We start from the raw sequence: 18,886 nt of genomic DNA on the forward strand, positions 1-18,886 counted from the left end.
CCACTCATTGCTCCGAATACAATTATTTCATCCCTCCATCGAGTCAATGGCCGTCCCCTTCTTCTAGACCCGTCAATGCATGTTCACTCTGTTACCCGGTGGGCCACCCTTTGTTAGTTCGGCTCACGGTCAAAATTGCAAGGTTGAGAACTGCTTTATATGCTTTCCTGATGATGCCGTTTCTTTCAATTTCTTTGGTGCGGGTAATACACGGCAGGCTCTGCAATATTCTGGTCATGATCAATGGTTGTATGTGTCTTATGGCTTTTTTCCCTTTTTCTTGCTCTTTTTTTGGTTGGACGTTTTGCTTGTGGGTAATAGTTGGTTAAAGATTTTCTGTTTTTGGTGATTGGGAGTTGCGAACTACCGGCGTGTTTATAACCCCGATGAGTATTGTTACGTGGCTGTGATATATCATTATCATCATCATCACCAACAATTAAGGAATCATCATCATCGGGATTTTTAGCTGCGTGGAATAAAACCGGCTTCAATCTTGCCATGCCGTTTGTGGCTGGTGATCTCAGTATTATTCCCTCGGAAGCGATATAGCAGTGGCGACGAAGATCGCGCTTGTGCTAGGCGAGTAGTCCCACGCGAGAATGAGTGTCGGGAGGCCACCGGAATTCGCCGACGAAGAAGGTAGGTGGCCAACGTACCGGGTTCGCCTGGAGGTTTACTTCGAAGCTCATAGCATCGAGGAGCCGACGAAGAAGCGAGCACTGCTTATAGCTTCGCTAACGAACAGTGCGGTGCGAGTGGTGCAAGCGCGATGTCATTCGAAAAAAAGGTCAATGAGCTCAGCTACGAGGAAGTGATCGGGCATTTGGAAGATCACTACGCCCCGCACATCAACGAGATTGCTGCCAGTTATGCTTTCTTCAGGCGTTCACAACAAGAAGGTGAAAGGGCCGAGGATTTCATTGCGGAAATTCGGCGGTTAGCAGAGAAGTGTAACTTCGGAACTTCACTGGCGCGCATGTTAAGAGACCGAATTGTTTGCCGTGGGCGGGATGAAGACGTGCGGAGAAATTTATTGACGCAACGAAAGTAAACGCTCGACCAGGCTGAAGACTTTGTTGTATCAGCACAGAAAGCGGCTGAGAACGCTACAAGCCTGCAATCTGCAGAGCCAGATGCGGTACATCTTGCCCGAGAAACGGCGCGTCCATGGAAGTCAAGCCCTAAACAGGGGAAGCGCCACACTTGTGGAAGATGTGGTGGCGAATCGCGTTCAGAGGACGAATGCAAACACCGTCGCGCGGAGTGCCACCGATGCGGCAAACGAGGGCATCTACGCCGGATGTGCGGACAATGGCGCCAGGGCTCCCATGGAATGACAGCGGAAGCGCACACAGACTCGGACGAAAAGGAAGCCCTGCACACGATAGCAGCGGTTATTCACCAAGAAGCCAGCATCCGCAAGGTTAAGCCAATTTACAAAGAGATTACCTGGAATAACGTCCCCATTAGAATGCTGGTGGACACGGGATCACCCGTAAGTGTCATTCCCGAAACGGTCTTCCGGAAGTACAAGACGATGTGGCCACCATTACGAAACACGCAGCTACGGCTCTCTTGTCTCTTCGGGGAACTTCCAGTCGTCGGACAACTTAGTATGACTGCTGCGTGTGATGAGAAAGATGTGGCTGGCACAGTCATAGTGATCGGCAGCTCAGGGCCCGTCGTAAAGGGCGTTGGTTCCATTCGAGTGTGCGGAGAGTTTCGCATGACAACGCAGCAACGCTGATGGAACGTTACCCGTTGCCTCGAGTGGATGACATCTTTGCCAACCTAAATGGAGGAGAAGTCTTCACGACTCTAGACTTACGTCAAGCTTACAACCAGTTACCGTTGGATGAAGAGGCCAAGAAGATGACAGTCCTGAACACGCTCAAGGGCCTGTTTTCTTTTAACCGGCTGCCTTTTGGGGTAAGTTCTGCTCCGGCCATGTTTCAAAGGCGGATGGATGGGCTTCTGGGCGATATTCCTGGCGTGCAAGTATACCTGGATGACATTATCATCGCGGAGAAAAGGAATAACTTGTCCAGGCTAAAACAGGTCCTACTGCGGCTGCGGGAGTTCGGTCTCCGACTTCACAAAGGGAAGTGCAAGTTCCGGCAAGATGAAGTCACTTTCCTATGTCATCGTATTAATACTAAAGGCCTGCGGCCAAAGGATGACAACATGAAAGCTGTCATCGAAGCCCCAGCACCCACTTCGGTGAGTGAGCTGAAAGCCTTCCTGGGACTCGTAAACTATTACGGCAAATTTCTGCCAAATCTTGCCACCGTGCTGGCCCCGCTATATGCCCTCTTAGCTAAAGAGACCCGGTGGCAGTGAGAGCGGGAACAAGAGCGAGCATTCCAAACAGTAAAGGAGGCAATTGCGGCTTCCAAGTTCCTTGCTCACTTCGACCCTGATAAGCCGTTACGACTCGTGTGTGACGCGTCACCTGTAGGCATTGCGGTTGTTTTGTCGCACCGTGTCAACGGCGTTGACTACCCCATCGGATTCCCGTCCCGGACACTTACAAAGGCCGAGCGCAATTACTACCATTTGGAAAAGGAAGCTCTGGTTCTTGTCTTCGGCGTCGCGCGGTTTAAGGACTATTTGTATGGACATCGATTTGTGTTAGTAACAGATCACAAACCTCTCACTGGCTTATTCAATGAGGCGATTCCACCGATGGCTGCAGCGAGAATCCAGCGTTGGGCCTTATTTCTGGGAAATTATGACTACGCATTGCAGTATCGCAAGGGCAGGGAACATTCTAATTTAGACGCCCTCAGTCGTCTGCAATTGCCGGTCACGGAGCCGCGGGACGACTGCCGCGACGCATGTGTTTTGTATACCCAAGGGCTGCAAGAAACGGCGATATGCGCTCGCGACGTGGCACAACTGACTAATCAAGACGCCATCCTCCGGCAAGTCAAAAAGTGGATTGCAAAGGGCTGGCCATCTTCCCTACCACAAGGTCACGAACACCTCCGTCCGTACTTTAACCGGAGAACAGAGCTAACCGGAAGCCACAATTTGGTATATTGGGAACACCGCATTGTTCTTCCCATGGCTGTGGCAAAACGCATGTTGCGTCTGCTGCATGAGACACACCCCCGAATGACATCCATGAAAAGCATGGCCCGAACCCTGTTTTGGTACCCGGGTCTGGATACCGAAATCGAACGGCTCGTCAAATCATGCGGTACGTGTGCTCAGGCCTCGGCGATGCCACCAGCCCAGATACCTTTGGCGTGGCCGGACACAAGCGAAAGGTGGAGCCGACTACATGCAGACTTTGCAGGTCCGATAGACGGCCAGATGGTATTGGTTGTGGTGGACGCCAAAACAAAATGGATGGAAGCAGTTACTATAAAATTTGCCACAGCGCAATCAACGGTTGATGCCCTAAGGTCAATGTTTGCACGTTTTGGCCTTCCAAAAACTGTCGTTTCAGATAACGGACCGCAATTTTTGAGCGCTGTCTTTCGCGAGTTTATGGCACGAAACAGCGTGCAACATCTCACAACTGCCCCGTATCATCCACAGTGCAACGAAATATCTGAAAGAGCGGTGCGCACCCTCAAAGAAGGGCTAAAGAAAAACCGGGAATAGACCTGAAGACACGCATATCTCGGTTTCTGTGCCGATATCGCCGAACGCCTATCAAGGATGACAAGTCGCCTGCGGAGCTGTTACCGGGATATCAGATCGGAACGAAAATGGACTGCATCACACCGGACAAGGATAGGGCAGAAATCCAACCGAGAGCGACAAGGGATAAATTTAATGCCGGTGACCCCGTCTGAATTCGAAGTTTTGGGTCAGGTCGACGGTTGATTCCCGGAGTTGTGCACAGTCACCAGGGCTCACGGAGGGTTACGGTTGACTCAGGACAGGGACTCCAGCGACGGCTTCTGGACCAGTTGAGGAGTCGGGCAGAAGAACAAGACTGTCGCTCGAGAGACGTTAACAAGCAGGGAACCGCCGCGGAAAGTGCCCCGTCCTTATCGCAGGCGGATTCGACCTCATCTCCCGGTACTACGACCTCAGTGCACGACAGCCCGGAAGCAGAAAAGGCGGGAGCTGGCCACCCGCCAACTTTGCGGAAATCGACAAGGCTCCGACGGCCCCCTGACCGCTACTGCTTTTCTCCTGAACGCTTTACCTATGAAGGGGGAAGAGTTGATATGTCATCATCATCATCATCACCAACAATCAAGGAATCATCATCATCGGGATTTCTAGCTGCGTGGAATAAAACCGGCTTCCATCTTGCCATGTCGTTCGTGGCTGGTGCTCTCAGTATTATTCGCTCGGTAGCGATATAGCAGGCTGTTCTCTGGGAGGACACCCGTACCTATTTTTAGGGTGATTTTTAGCTTTGCCGTATGGTGCCATCTGTCGTTTACCAAACCGAGCTTGGAGCGGAGATATAACAGTGGGAATATCGAGAGAGAGAGAGAAACAACCTTTATTAGAGCCTGCTGTGAAGACGCGGCTAGTACGTCGCAATAGCTGAGCCCCAGCCAGGCCTGCTCACACAACCTCCGAGGAGGCGGCGCTTGCAGGCCGTTGGCGTTCGAGGCCAGCCATTGCCAGCTGGACAGCCTGGAGTTGGTCTTCGTAGTTTCCATTCTTCATGGCGTCCATGAATCTTGGCGGAATTGTAGTGTTTCTGGCTTCCTGCGGGTGATTTTCACAATCCCATAGGATATGGGCCAGGGTGGCTCTCTCTCTGTTGCATAGTGTACACATATCACTAACATACACCTCTGGGCAGATGTGTTTGGCTACCACTGGAGTCATTAATGAACAAGTCTGTAATTGTCTATAAATCACTGCTTCTTGTCTAGTTAGGTTAGGGTGTGGTGGTGGGAAAGTTCGGCGATTGATGCGGTACCACTCGAGAATGTCTCTATATGCAGTGAGTGGCTCCGTTTCTTCGGGCACTTGCGTCGCAAATCGGGGGCTTGGACTCTCAGGAGCGCCGCGGCTGGTGAGCGCGTGCGCTGCCCGGTCCGCCTCCTCATTGCGGTTGCCGTGTCCATCGCGTGAGTCCAGTGGACCCACGTGTGCCGGAAACCATCTTAAAGTCACTGGTGTCGTTCTGGGGGGTAGGGCCCCGCACACCCTCACAACACTGGGGGAGACACAGTTTGTAGCGTAATGCATGATCGCCGTCTTCGAGTCACTAAGCACAGTGGTGCATCTTGGATTGGTGATTGCAAGTGCAATGGCCATTTCTTCGGCGTGGTGTGCGCTTCTGGCTTTCATGCTGCTCGCAGTGTATACGTCACCAGAGACGGCGGCTATTACAACTGCGACGTACGCGTTTGGTCGGTCCGGGTATTGGGCTACATCGACGTAGAAAGCGCCCTTATCCGTGGCAATATCGAGAAGTATTTTGAAAACTTATGTGATTACACGCTGTATACGGGCTTTATTTTAGCTATTTTTTGCTTATAATCTTTCCGTCTTCGATTTCTGAGAAACCGGCGCTAATCCTTTGTCCCCTGTTTTAGTTAAGTCACCCATTGGTGCTGGCATAAGTCCCGGTGAAAAAGACAGCGGAGTGGCTCAGTGGGCAAGGCGCTGCGTTGCTGAGCCCAAAGAAACTGGTTCAATTCCCGTCCCCGGCGGCCGTTTTTTTTTTTATGCAAGCAGAAGACAAAAAACGCCACTGTGTCGAGATGTAGGCGCTTGTTGAAGATCATAAAGTGGTCGAAGTTCTTCTGGAGGCTTCCACTACGGCTTGCCTCATAGCCCATGAGTAGCTTCGGGGCATGAATTACTGGAATTTTATATCTTCCATCATCTGGTGGAAACACGTTTTGGTGTGATGGCGTAAATTGCGGGCACGGCTGGATACCGTGTCTGCCGAGCATGCTACCACCGCAAACTTCACCGCGCAGGTGCGGCCCCTGGTGAAAACGCGTGTCGTTCCTTTCGTATCCGACGTTGTATCATTGTCCTCATTTACAAGCTTCTGTTGCCGTAGCACCACGTTAATGTTCAGCGGAGCCCTCGAATCTTGCTGCCTCAGTCTTAGCTTCCGGGTGGCAGCGGTGACGTATTTCCGCGGACGCCTGATCAGCACGGCTGATAGCGGTCGGCTAGGATCCACGGGGGAATCGGAAAATTGAGTCTAATAACGCTATCGCGTTAACAACTGCCCAAATGTAACGCAGAAAGTCAGGCGATCCCGTCCCAAAGCTATGCTGCGGCGCAGAATATCGCAGTAGCAGACGACGCGCGCCACCGGATGTTCTTGCAGACGTCACCGAGACGCGAGGCATCCTGGGCAGTCAAGCTCGCGCGGCGCGAGGAGGGGGACAAAACGAGGGGGAACCGCGGCGTGGGCGAAAATGCGCGGTTTTGAATTGCAATAACTCCACTAATACTCGTCGCTTTAACAAAGTTCTTGAAGTAGGTGATTGCTGGATCATTGAATTATTTGCAAATGTGAACACCCATGTATCGGTAAAACTTCTTTCAGGGCCCTTTTAAAGCCAGTGAAGACCACCAGCTGCGCCGTTTCAGCAGTGTTCGCATATCGATTGCGAGGGTGTCCGATGTATTTTTTTTTATTTATGCTTCCACGACCCACTTTTAGCAAGGCGATGGGTGTATTCGCTGCGCGGTCACCGCATCCAGGATTCGCTCTTTATTTTAATTTCATGTTTCTTTAACGTATCGAGCCAGTGTCTTTCTGAACGACGCCGACGCAAACTCTGGTCCCTCTCTCCCCCTCTTTTTTACCTTGAAAGAAAGTGCATGCCCACTAAGTCAAAGAAGCAGCCCTCTAATGAATATAAATGCGCGGGGACTTGATTTATGCCGAAATCGGGCGCCCCATGGCTCATCCCACAGGGCGCAGTCTTGTTTTTTATTCTTGTTTCTGTATACTTGAGCATCTTTGCCTTTCTGTGTGGCGAACGCTGCGGCTCTGAGAAGTAATTTCGCTTGCATAGCTGCGAATAAACACGCGGAGACACGCATTTAGATGCAGTTTAAATTATGTTAGACAGCAGGTTTTAAAGTCGAAGAGGCGCACACATGCTGTTTTGGTTGGCGATTTATGAAGCATGGCAGGTACTATGAAGCACGGAACTAGTAAGTTTCACTGTTTTACGTCGAGGTGCTGTTAGGGCAGCCCCCCGGTGAAAGATGTACTTAGTCTGTGATGCCTGTCATCTTACTAGTCAGCCGTGCCTTCTTCCCTAGAGGGCGCACAAACAAACAAACAAACAAGCAAACAAGCAAGCAAGCAAACGAACAAACAAACAAACGAACGAACAAACAAGCGAACAAACAAACAAACAAACAAACAAACAAACAAACAAACAAACAAACAAACAAACAAACAAACAAACAAACAAACAAACAAACAAACAAACAAACAAACAAACAAACAAACAAACAAACAAACAAACAAGCAAACAAACAAGCAAACAAACAAGCAATTGATTGATTGAGGGGTTTAACGCGCCGACGCGAAGCAGGCGATGAGGCGCGCCGTAGTGGAGTGCTCCGGACTAATTTTGACCATCTGGGGATCTTTATCGTGCGCCGAAATCTCGTACACAAGGGCGTTTTTGTTTTTCGCCTCCATCAGAAAAGCGGCCGCCGCGGCCGGGAATCGAACCCGCGACCTCGTGCTCAGCAGCGCAACGCCTTAGCCACTGAGCCACCGCGGCGGGTCAAGTCAATACAAACAAGCAAACAAACAAACGTGGAAGCCTTCTATGTGACCCATCTCAAATTTTTCTAACATCGGATAATCAAGACATCTCGCAACTACCCTCTGTCTAGAACGAGATGGCCATGGATACCACGCTCTTCAACGACCCCCACACACCCCAAACCAGGTCATCCGCATTTGTGCCAGGATTTCAGATGGCCAGAAAGAAAAATGCACCTACCGCTCTTAAACGCCAGCAGCACACCGTCTCCTGCACTGTAAAATGCTTTATACCCTTTTGGTATATAACTAACACTCTTACACCTTTTCTAGAACCAAAGAAAAAGGCCTTGAGAGGGTGTAAAAGCGATAATACGCCCTTTAAAGTAAAGGAAGCTAAAACTAACGCTTAAGACTTGAAGGTAGTGAAGCTCTACGCAACCTTGCGGCCCGGTTCACTTGATGACCATGCGAGGAGTGGCCGGTTGTGGAAGCGATGGCTCGTGCGTCGCAGCAACACCAGCGTGCACCTGTGAAACCAGCTTAGCTCTGGGGCGATTGGTGACGCTGCGCCGGAGCCGCTTGCTAAATGTACATGTGTCGCATAATGCGTGTACCGTGGGTGTGTCATTGAAGCAGCAGTAAGCATGGTAATCAAGCTAATCCTAGACAACCAGGAAAGCCAAAGATAACCAGCTGAACCTTAGCTCACGCTAGTATATCCTGGAATAGCCGAGCAAAGCCACTGCTAATTTTTTTTCATTTTTTTTTAAATCTAAAAGCTTGCAGAACGTAGTCACAGCAAATTACGCAGTGCCGCTACGTGCAGGCGATAATTAGAGCTTTCGAAGTGCTTCCACACGCGAAGGAAAGAGTGAAGGCGCTTATCGAAATGCTGCAGGGTCCCATTAACAGTTCCACGCCCAGTTATAACAAGCGAAAGCAAAGACAATGCACAGACGTTTTCGTGAAAATTTGCCTTTGCTTGAGACTTTGCAGCCTGCCGTCTAGATGTATTTACTGGATGACTGGAGTCAGTCTTTCACTTGCGCTGAAGGGAACGCAGAGGCAGCCCAACCAGCGCGCTATCATTTTTTTTTAACCTCCTTGGACGAGACTGAGGGGCCAAACGCCGGCGAAGCAGCCCTTAAAGTGGCCATGAAGACAAAACACAACTTTGGTTGATTCAAAAGATTGCCTCATTAGAATCATACTGACACCACTTTTAACGTAAACTTCGCTGAAATAAGTTACATAATTAGGGAAGAAGGAATTGGCCATGCGACCCACTAGGTCATTTCCCGCAACGGAACCTATGATGTCATAACAGCCAGCTCTGCGATTGGTGGAGGGCGGCAAAAGCAAACGCAAATTAGGCAGAGCTTATAAAGCTTGCCTAACGAGCTATTTGCGCTTAAATTTAGGGCGGATTCTTTTTAAAGCAATAAGAATGGTGGGACAAACAGTGGAAGTTACGAAATCACACGTAAACGTAGAAGTACCGATGCGTACTGCTATTGGTACTGCGCGCACTATGCTTGGCTTAGCTGCACATGGCTGCGGGGCTTTGGGGTTGTCTCAGACGACACTGGCTGATTGACGCAAGCAACGGTGTCTTACGTGACCATAGTTGTTGAGCGAGCACTATGTTTCACGAAATGATTATTTTCTCCCTGAAAAAAAAAAAAAACAAGCCAGGTTTAAATACGGTCAAAAACAAACCAACGGCAGGAAACGGCTTGCCACCTAAGGCGTTGCGCTGCTGAGCACGAGGTCGCGGGTTCGATTCCCGGCCGCGGCGGCCGCTTTTCTGATGGAGGCGAAAAGCAAAAAACGCCCGTGTGTCCGAGATTTCGGCGCACGTTAAAGATCCCCAGGTGGTCAAAATTAATCCGGAGCCCTCCACTACGGCGCGCCTCATCGCCTGCGTTGCGTCGGCGCGTTAAACCCTACAATCAATCAATCAATCAACGGCTTGCCACGGTATGGTGGCTCCATCTAGGTTCAATAACGGTAACAAGGCTTGCAATCGGCTGTAGAGCAGTCGGTTCCTGTGATGCCATTGGAGACCACATAAACACACGATTTAGCGGGAAAATCAAAATTTTAACTTAAATTGATTGATTCCTCGGTGAACAAAACATCGTTTGCATCCGGACAAGCGCTGCGGGCACTATAAAACACGAAATCTTTCGAATAAAAGGGACTTGTATTTTTTGTCTTCATGGCCCCTTTAAACCCTCGCCCAGTTATGTGACTCGATTGCCCTGAAGCGCACGCGCAGACCATCCAGTGAGCGCTGAGCGATCAAGCGCAGGCAAAGCAGCCATTTTCACTCGCTTAGTCGCGTGGTATCGCAGAGGCGAGGCTCCGAGTGAGCGAAGCAATTAGAAAGGCGCAGCTTGCGCGCCGCGGCTGAAGGTCAGTGCGGCGCTACGAATGACCTTGAAAGATGAAGCGTAGTAGAGCTTTCGCCCTAAAAACTGCCCACTCTCGGCATCTACAACATGGCTGAAAAACATGCCGCATCACGCCAAGTAATTCAACGAGAAACACTACGGCTCGCTTTTGCTTAAGAATTTTTTCTGACAAATAAAGTCTTGTTTTCTCTGTGTATAGTAGTTAAACCTGTTTTTCCAGAGCTAATTTCTTGTTCTAGTATTTGCGTATTTTATTGGTGTGTTTGACCCGTTCCTAACTGCAATATTTTAGTACCTTCTACATTGTACAATAGTTTAAGACTATTCTCGCTTAACAATGTTTTCTGAAGACTAATTTTTTGTGCTTTTCCCTGTTTATAGTACTTAAACCTGCTTTACCAGAGCTAATATTGTATAATTTCTCGTTCTAGTGTTTGCACATTCCATTAGCGTGTTAGACTGACCCGTACCTCGACTGCCTAAATATTTTTAACAATATTTTCGCATTTATTAACAGGAGGTCTCCCCGACAGTTCCTTTAGGACCTCCTTCTGTACTAATAACTACTTGCGATGCGTATGCACCTAAAGATGTTTAATAAAATCCTGAAATCCCGATGGGCAAGAAGGTACTCGAGCGTTATAGGGTATCCAGCTGAAGCGACAAGCTGTAACCGTGCGGGTAACCACTCAATCGCGTTCCGTGGAAAAATTCGCGAACACCTATTCCCGGAAATTCCCAGAAATGGTCGCACTGAATAAAACCAGGGAACACGACTAGCTTTAGTCCGTGCTCACCCAGTAAAATTTCATAAATGCAAAATCGTTTGGTACACCGACGCTGCCAGCATCCAAGCGAGTCCGGCTAAGGTCATTAGCATTATGGATGAGGTCTTGCGAGAATAAACCGTCACAACCGTGCATGCACAAAGCTTGCTGGAAGCCCGGGGAGCGATATTCCGCTCCAAGAAGGGTACTAGATACGGCACTTCCGGTTCAATGCAAAACGTCAAATAAATCTGGGGCGGTATTCTCGTATTTCGTCCGTTTTGTGTCCGTTTCAAAAGTGTCTGTTTTGAGCAAGCCGTGATTGCCTAAAAGCGAACACCCGGATGTGACGACATGCAACACGGTGGAGCTATGCGCGGCGACTTCTCGGAGCAGACGATCAGGAGCAGACGATTTTTCGTCGCCTTGTTGTTGGTTCGCTGGCGGAACAATAAAGACATAAAAGATAGTTTAAAATAGGTTTAGTCGTTTAAAATGTGTTTACAAGAACAGTTGCACGAAAGTCAACCCAAAGACCACGTACAACTGGAAGTTCCTCACAATAAAACAGACGCAAAACGGACGTTTTCAAAACGGACAAATACGAGAATACCGCCCCTGTTCACAATCCGCGCCCCACTATAAAACCGACGCAGAAGGTACCGAACCACCCTTATTTACGAACAGAATGCGTCGAATTGAGAAAAGAGAACTTTTAAAGCAAAGCTTTTTTGTACTTTTCATCTGTTTCATGTATTAAAAGGAGACCCCCTGACAGTTTCGCAACTTTGGGACCTCCTTCAGTATTCAATGTTGTTGCAATGTTGTTGTTGTTGCAATAAACTTCCTAAATCTTAAAAAAAACATTTCACTGGGAAGCGCAGCGCCCGCCATTGTCCGTTTTACTTGTGTCCGGTTCCGTGTGTTTCATGGATGTCTTGAGTCAACACGAAGCAGAAACCGCGAGGTATTGCTATTACGTTGGGAACAAGCAAATTAAGGGCAGACGTTGTATGGGGTCTTTTGGAACTAAATAAAACACTTGGCGTCGCCAACCAGGCAGGTGCATTTGCCTGCAGAAGGCTTGGCGCCAACTAAGGCAGTCTTGTCGTAATTATCAGCTTCGTCCCACAGATAAACCGACCTTCGAGATTTTAACGAACGTTTAGCGTTGTCGCTGGCACAGAAAACGAGCTCACAGGATTTTGCCAACAGTTGAAATGACATCGTACCGTCAACGTACGAAAGCTACGTCACTGCTTCTAACGTACACATACATGCACGTACGTAGGCATGCCTGCATACATACGGGCGTGTAACATACATATACACACACAAGTACACACGTACATACATACATAAATGCATACGTACGTGCATACAACATACATGCGTGCCCGCATACGTGTATACACACACACGTACATACATGCACGCGGAAGTACTATCGTGATAAATTGAAATACGAACTACGGGGCGCGGGGTTTCCAGTACATGCTGCGCTCCCTTCTGACGGGCCGTGTATGCGCATTAGGCATTAGGTCGGGAAAGCCCTCTGGTAACTTCTTACTGCGCAGGCGCAACTCCTCTAGTAGAATGCGGATCATACGCGCATCGTTCTTCGTATTTCAATTCATCACGGCAGTACATACATACATACATACATACATACATACATACATACATACATACATACATACATACATACATACATACATACATACATACACACATACACACACACACACACATACATACATACATACATACATACATACATACATACATACATACATACATACATAGATGCATGCATACGTGCATACATACATGCATACGTGCATACATACATACATACATACACACGTACAGCCGGTAAAACGCTTGTCTATAACAGCGACTTCAACTTCAACCAGCTACATCCGAAAACCGCCGAAACATACTCGTTCCAAACATGTCGGAGGCAAAAGCGAAGGGCTAAGACTTCAGAATTCCGCAGTAGTTTTATTCAACTCCCGCTCCGGCGGGGCAGGATAGGGCTGAGAGTACGAACACTGTGTTATAGACAAGCCTTTTACCGGCTGTACGTACGTGCGTACATACATACATACATACATAGATACATACATAGGTATATACGCACGTACCTACGTACATCCATACATGCGTGCATATATACATACGTGCTTAATACATACTGCTTGAGAAGGGATATAGGAAGGCAGAGGCAAGGGAAACGAGGCAAAGCATGTAACAAAGTACCTCCTTACAGTAAACGTTCGACACTTTCAATCACACGCACAATACTTCAAGCTCCACGAATCGTGCCCATTTGAGTTGCTAACTGGTTAAACTATCTCCGTACGAAGAATTTTTTGTTTAAAGCAAGCTGAATTTTACTGCATCAACGCTCGCAGATACTGTACGTTTTACTTATTCTTGGACTTCATTTCTTATTTATAATATTCGAATTAGAAACCTGCCTCACGCTTTTATATTTTTCGGGATGCCATTATTAAAAAAAACTGAGACAAGTTTTCACGTGCATCGTAAGCACGAACTGTCATGCTAATGGCGGAGGCATAAAATCACTCCCCTGCGTGTATTCTAGAAACGTACGAGCTCTAATACGCGTTTCGAATAAAATGAACGCGTTCCGCAGAGGAGACCAATCAACTAGGTTATCTTCGTGGGCGCCCACTTTTTTAAGAACTAGGACATTTGTGCTGGTTTGTTTCCAACCTGAATAAGGTGAGTAAAAACAAATAGCGTATTTGCATATACAATGAAGCGAAATCTAAAACGGTGAGAAATGAAAGGAAAGGAAGCGGAGGATATCAACGAACACCGTGTACAGTCGTCTCGCAAATTTGCTCTGACGAGAGCGAAGGATAATGAACCGCTGTACGCTCTCAAAAGCCCTCATTATTGACTGCGCGCTTATCCGTATTCAAGTTTCGATTTCCGAATGCGAACACCTATTTTACATTCAGTGCACGCGGCTCGCCTCTCGGCGTTGTGCTGCGAGTTTAGAATGCAACGGTGGCTATGGTGGTGGCAGCGACGACGCAGGTAAAAATCACGGGAACGGTAGAGGGTATAAATAAATAAATAAATAAATAAATAAATAAATAAATATATATATATATATAGAGCCTATGTCTTGGATACATTTTCTCGCCCCGCCCACAACAGAAATGTATTTAAAATCAACTGATCTGCACTATTTCTATCTTTGAAAACGACCGGTCCCCTGTCGAACGTTAGAATAAATATGATTTTCAATGTGACTTCTCTATTATATATATATATATATATATATATATATATATATATATATATATATATATATATATATATATATATATATATCGGAGTAAATTACCGGGTTACGGTTCTGGTTCAGGCGAAATCATTTCGTTCCTGTTCAGTTCCGGTACGACAAAATCACGTACTGTACCGGTTCGAGAACCGGTACAATGAGTTGAATTTTCACTGAAATAAAAAAAAAACATTTAGTAGTTTAAAACGACAGTCAAATCAAAATACAAACAAAATTCAAAATGCTGCTCTTCCCAAAAGGTAGTGGCGCAATTGCAAAGCAAACTTTAAACAATTACGAGATATTAGAAAAACAAATGGAGTAGCGACGATTTACCACCTACTTTCTCGCCCAGACTATATGTTGTCCTAGCGACTATTCATAAAGCCACCGCCAAGAGATATGACGGTGGGATATATTTTCTGCCCTTTCCTTTTTGTTGAAATCGCAATCGTCGCTATGGAATCGCCCATCACGCTAACCTTGAAGCCTTAAATTTAGGCCTGCGTACTGGTGCGTTCAAATACCAGCGCTTAATACCAATGGCGCACATTTTTTTATTTGTAACAGAACAGAAATATTCCTACAACAGGCACACAAACACTACCAATGGATTAGATTATTTGGTCACCCTGAATAATTTGTTAGCTGTCACCTTATCGAATGTGTTAGCCACACTTTTGTTAAAGGAGTACTGACACGAAATTTCTCGCTTTCAGTTTTTATGCTGTAAAGAATACCTATTGGCCCAGTAATTACGAAAATCGAACCGAAAGCCATCAGCCGCCAATACAGAATTAATTATAGCACGTTTATTGCAACCAATTTCAAATTTGGTCGCCGCGCGGGAAAATGGCCGTTCGAAGGCCAGCCTGCAAGCGGGCAGCCTTACGTCACGGTCTCACCCGTGACGTCAGGGACGTTTTTCTTTCCTCCATGCGTTCGCCGCATCGTCTGCTACGATTGCACATGGTCCGCGACTCGCCCGCGCAGTCGACATGTCGTCTGAATCTTCAGACTCGGATGAGTCACTGCCACCCGACAGACAGAACAACTTTATTTGGCCAGGCGATGAGGCCGGCGATGTCTTCGCCGTCGTCCGTTTTTGAATATCACTGCGGCTCGAACCGGCGCAGACCGTGATAGCAACAGCTTGTCGCCACTCTTCTAATTAATCTGATCACGAAAAAGAAGCTCTACATGCGAGAAACTAGATGTTAGTGTGTTGAAAATTGTGCTAGGAGTTGTTATCAGCGCTGAATTTAAAAGTGGCGTTCAGATATTTGCCGCGATGGTAAGCCTACGCTGACCGGAAGCGGAGGTTCGGCGCTCCGACCCAGCACTGTCGGCACCACGGGCGGCGAGCGGCCGAAAGATGGCGCCACCTGCGCGCTAGAATCAAAACAGGCCGCGGCAGATGTCTTGGTCACCGATCGCAGAAACGGAAATTATTGCCAAAATAAAGCTTCATATGCGAAAAAGGGGATGATAGTGTGGTGAAAAGTTGTGTAAAGGATGGTCATTCGCAGTTGTACAGATACCAGCGATCAAATAGTCGCCACGATACTAAGTTCCCAACACCCAAGGTGACCCGTGCAACCCCGAGCCCGCTGGCTTGGGCGACAGTTCTTGCGGCCGCCGGCCTGCACGAGCTCCACGAAGTCCACATTTAGCGCTGCATGTCGTCGCGTGGAAAATAATGTATCTTGGCGTCGTCGTCGATTTGCTCGGGCAGGCTTCCACGAGCAGTACTTCGCATACCGCGAGCTTGCCATAGCACAACTTGGGCGAGCTCGGCGACGCGCACCGCCGCGTCACCGCGGTGCTCGTCGACATCGCGCACCACGCCGTTTTCGGCACCAGTGCCGAACACCATGCGCCGGCAACGAACTGAAGAGCAAAGACGTCGAACACCCAACGTTTACAAGCATTGCTCACACAGCTACGCCCACGTCTCCTGCCCAAACGAATACCACCGACAACAGCAGCGCAGGATATCGTTTCCGGTTCTGAAAACGACTATATGACGTCACCCTGAACCGGCCAGACACGTAGGCCAATGTTTCGTCACACCGAAAGCGATTGCGCTAGTGCTGCCGATTTGTGGAAGCTCGCGACCTGGACAATCAAAATCGATTTTAGATGTGATTCCGGCCTCGGATCGCTGCAAAAATTTCTGTGAGGCGTCTGTACAAACTACTGAAGCCAATTATATCATTTTTTTAGGTATGAAAATTTGGTGTCAGTACTCCTTTAAAAGTAAGCTTTAGTTAACGCTCAGTCACTGCATTGTTTCTCCGACCACTGCAATTTCTTTTGCGATAGCTATACCGCATGTGTGCATTACAATCAGTATGTCATCGGACCGCCTGACCCCCGGCCATCGTTCCGTGGGCTACATTGCGGAATCTTATTACAGATTATGCTATTACAGATTATGCTGTTTTTGGGTAGACGCTGTTTAATTCGTCCACAGCAGTACTCCCCTCCAGAACGAGTAGCAGTAGAAGTAATGTAGCGAGTTGGGCAGTCAGTAGAAGTTAAAAAAAAAGCAGATCTGAAAGAGACAAAACTGCAGAACAAGCAGAAAAGATGATCGCTGGGCGAATGGGACAGTGCACGGTACCGGCCGGCCTTTCTGCACGTGTCATCTGCTTCATTACTGTTTCTGAGTTCAAGACAAGGTCGAGGGCTGGAGTTTCTTGCCAGAGGATTAAGTGCGCACCTTAATAGTTTTCCCTGACATATCTGTTGTTATTTGTATCTGTAAAAACGGAACTTGTCCACCATACTGTCCTCAAAAACTGACCGCGGAACTCACTTCCTTCGCATTGATGACAAGTTTGGTTGTGAAAGGCAGGGCAAAGAAAAGTATAGAGCAATATCCACGTTTTGATGCTTTTTTCCCCACTTATTCGGTTTTACTTGCTTTTTGCGTGGTATTTTAAAACAGCGTGATTCGCCTTTTCTTTTTTGTTGTTTTTCGTGTAAACACACATTTAAAAAAAACTGGCGCATTTGATGCCCAGTGCTATATCTCTGCTCCGAGGCGCAGCTTATGTTGCAGGCCGGCAGACTTATTTTAACCAGCTGGTGATATTAAACGTGGATCAAAATCTCGATACACGGACGTGCTCGATTTCCATCTGCTTCAGAAAAACGGCCGTAGGGAAGGGCTACCGAGGCCACTTGTGGTCAGCAGCAAACGGCTTAGCCACTGAGCAACTCCTGCGGTCACACTTGTCAAGTATTAACAATTTGCATGTGTCGGACCTTTTAAACAAATTGTGAAATACGAAAAGTTTGCACACATCGAGTGTGGGCCTTCACTGTTGCGCAGTGTAGCACTCCTGCAGCCTGATTGCTCCAATGAAGTCGCAGCTAGGGAAGGGCAAAGTCGTTTTATATCCTTCGCAAGCTGCCGAGTGTCATTTCGTTTGGTCAGCTTGCACTACGCTAGCGCTTCCAGCTGCGACAGACCACTGCTAAATTGGTGCTCATCCATTTCCCCTGTTGCTACATAGATCGTGACAGTGTTCTTGTCTGGAGGGGAAAGTGCGCGAGCGGGTACTAAGTTGATGGTACGTGAAAGAAAAAAAAGGCCTGCATTGCATTGACTGTGCGATATCAACAACGGAGGGTCGAGCCGTTTCGGCATGAACCGGTATCCGTTATTTCTTTTTTTCGGTTGTGGTTCGGGTTCAGTTCCGGCAAAAATACTGGTATACTGGTTCAGTTATGGTTTTCGTTTCGGTTCGTTTCCGGTTCGACACCCCATATATATATATATATATATATATATATATATATATATATATATATATATAGTATAAGTAAAGAGTCGGATACACAGCAAGAACAATAACAAACAATGTTTACTTACGTAGCGGCAACGGGACTTGCCTTCATCAGAGTAAAGGCACATTCCCACTGGCGATTTGTCTCGTCGCGCGACGGCGCGCGTCGCGCGATGAGGCCTTGAGGTGGTGTTCGCACTTGCGATGAGCGATGATGCGACTGCGTTCAGCGCAGCTGCTTCCCGACTTGTACATACGACCTCGTTGGTGCGACAACCATTCGAAGTCAAAGAATACGCGACAAAAGCAGGTAGAAATCAAACTAAAACACATGCTACTAACCTGGAGCAATGCCGAAAGCATTTGCGGGTTGCGGGAGGAGCAGAAAATAACAAACTCACGAAGGCTCTTTTCAACATTTATTGCACGAAGAAATGCACACGCTTGCTTTCACGCCACAACACCCGCATCACGGCCCACAAATGTCGCTTCTTTTCACAGGCGCAACATTCTGACGCCTCCGAACTCTACGCGTGTTTACCAGTCGCCGATAGACGAAGAGGCTGCAAGTCAACCTACCGTCTCGCTGTCCACCTAGCTCTATTTACAATCCATACACGCTTCTCCACACTGATGAGTTCCACGCTATTCGTTGATTAGTGCACGCGTACGCTGAAGCCACTGACCAAAGAACCGATGCACACGGGAAGTTGCTTGCCGGCCCGACCCGGGCGGGTACAGCGATAGCGGGCCAAGCGCCTGGCCGAGCGAGCCAGCGGCGGTGGCAGCGGCGGCTCGTCCTCGACCGCCCGCCCGCAGCGTTTGCATACCGGATGTAAAGAAACGTTTCGTTTCCGGCTACGTCAGTCTACTCCGCGGCCGTGATTGGCTTACCG

Source organism: Haemaphysalis longicornis, unplaced genomic scaffold, assembly GCF_048455015.1.
Source record: "Haemaphysalis longicornis isolate Haplotype H1 unplaced genomic scaffold, Haemaphysalis longicornis Haplotype H1 scaffold_12, whole genome shotgun sequence".
In the NCBI taxonomy this organism is placed as follows: domain Eukaryota; kingdom Metazoa; phylum Arthropoda; class Arachnida; order Ixodida; family Ixodidae; genus Haemaphysalis; species Haemaphysalis longicornis.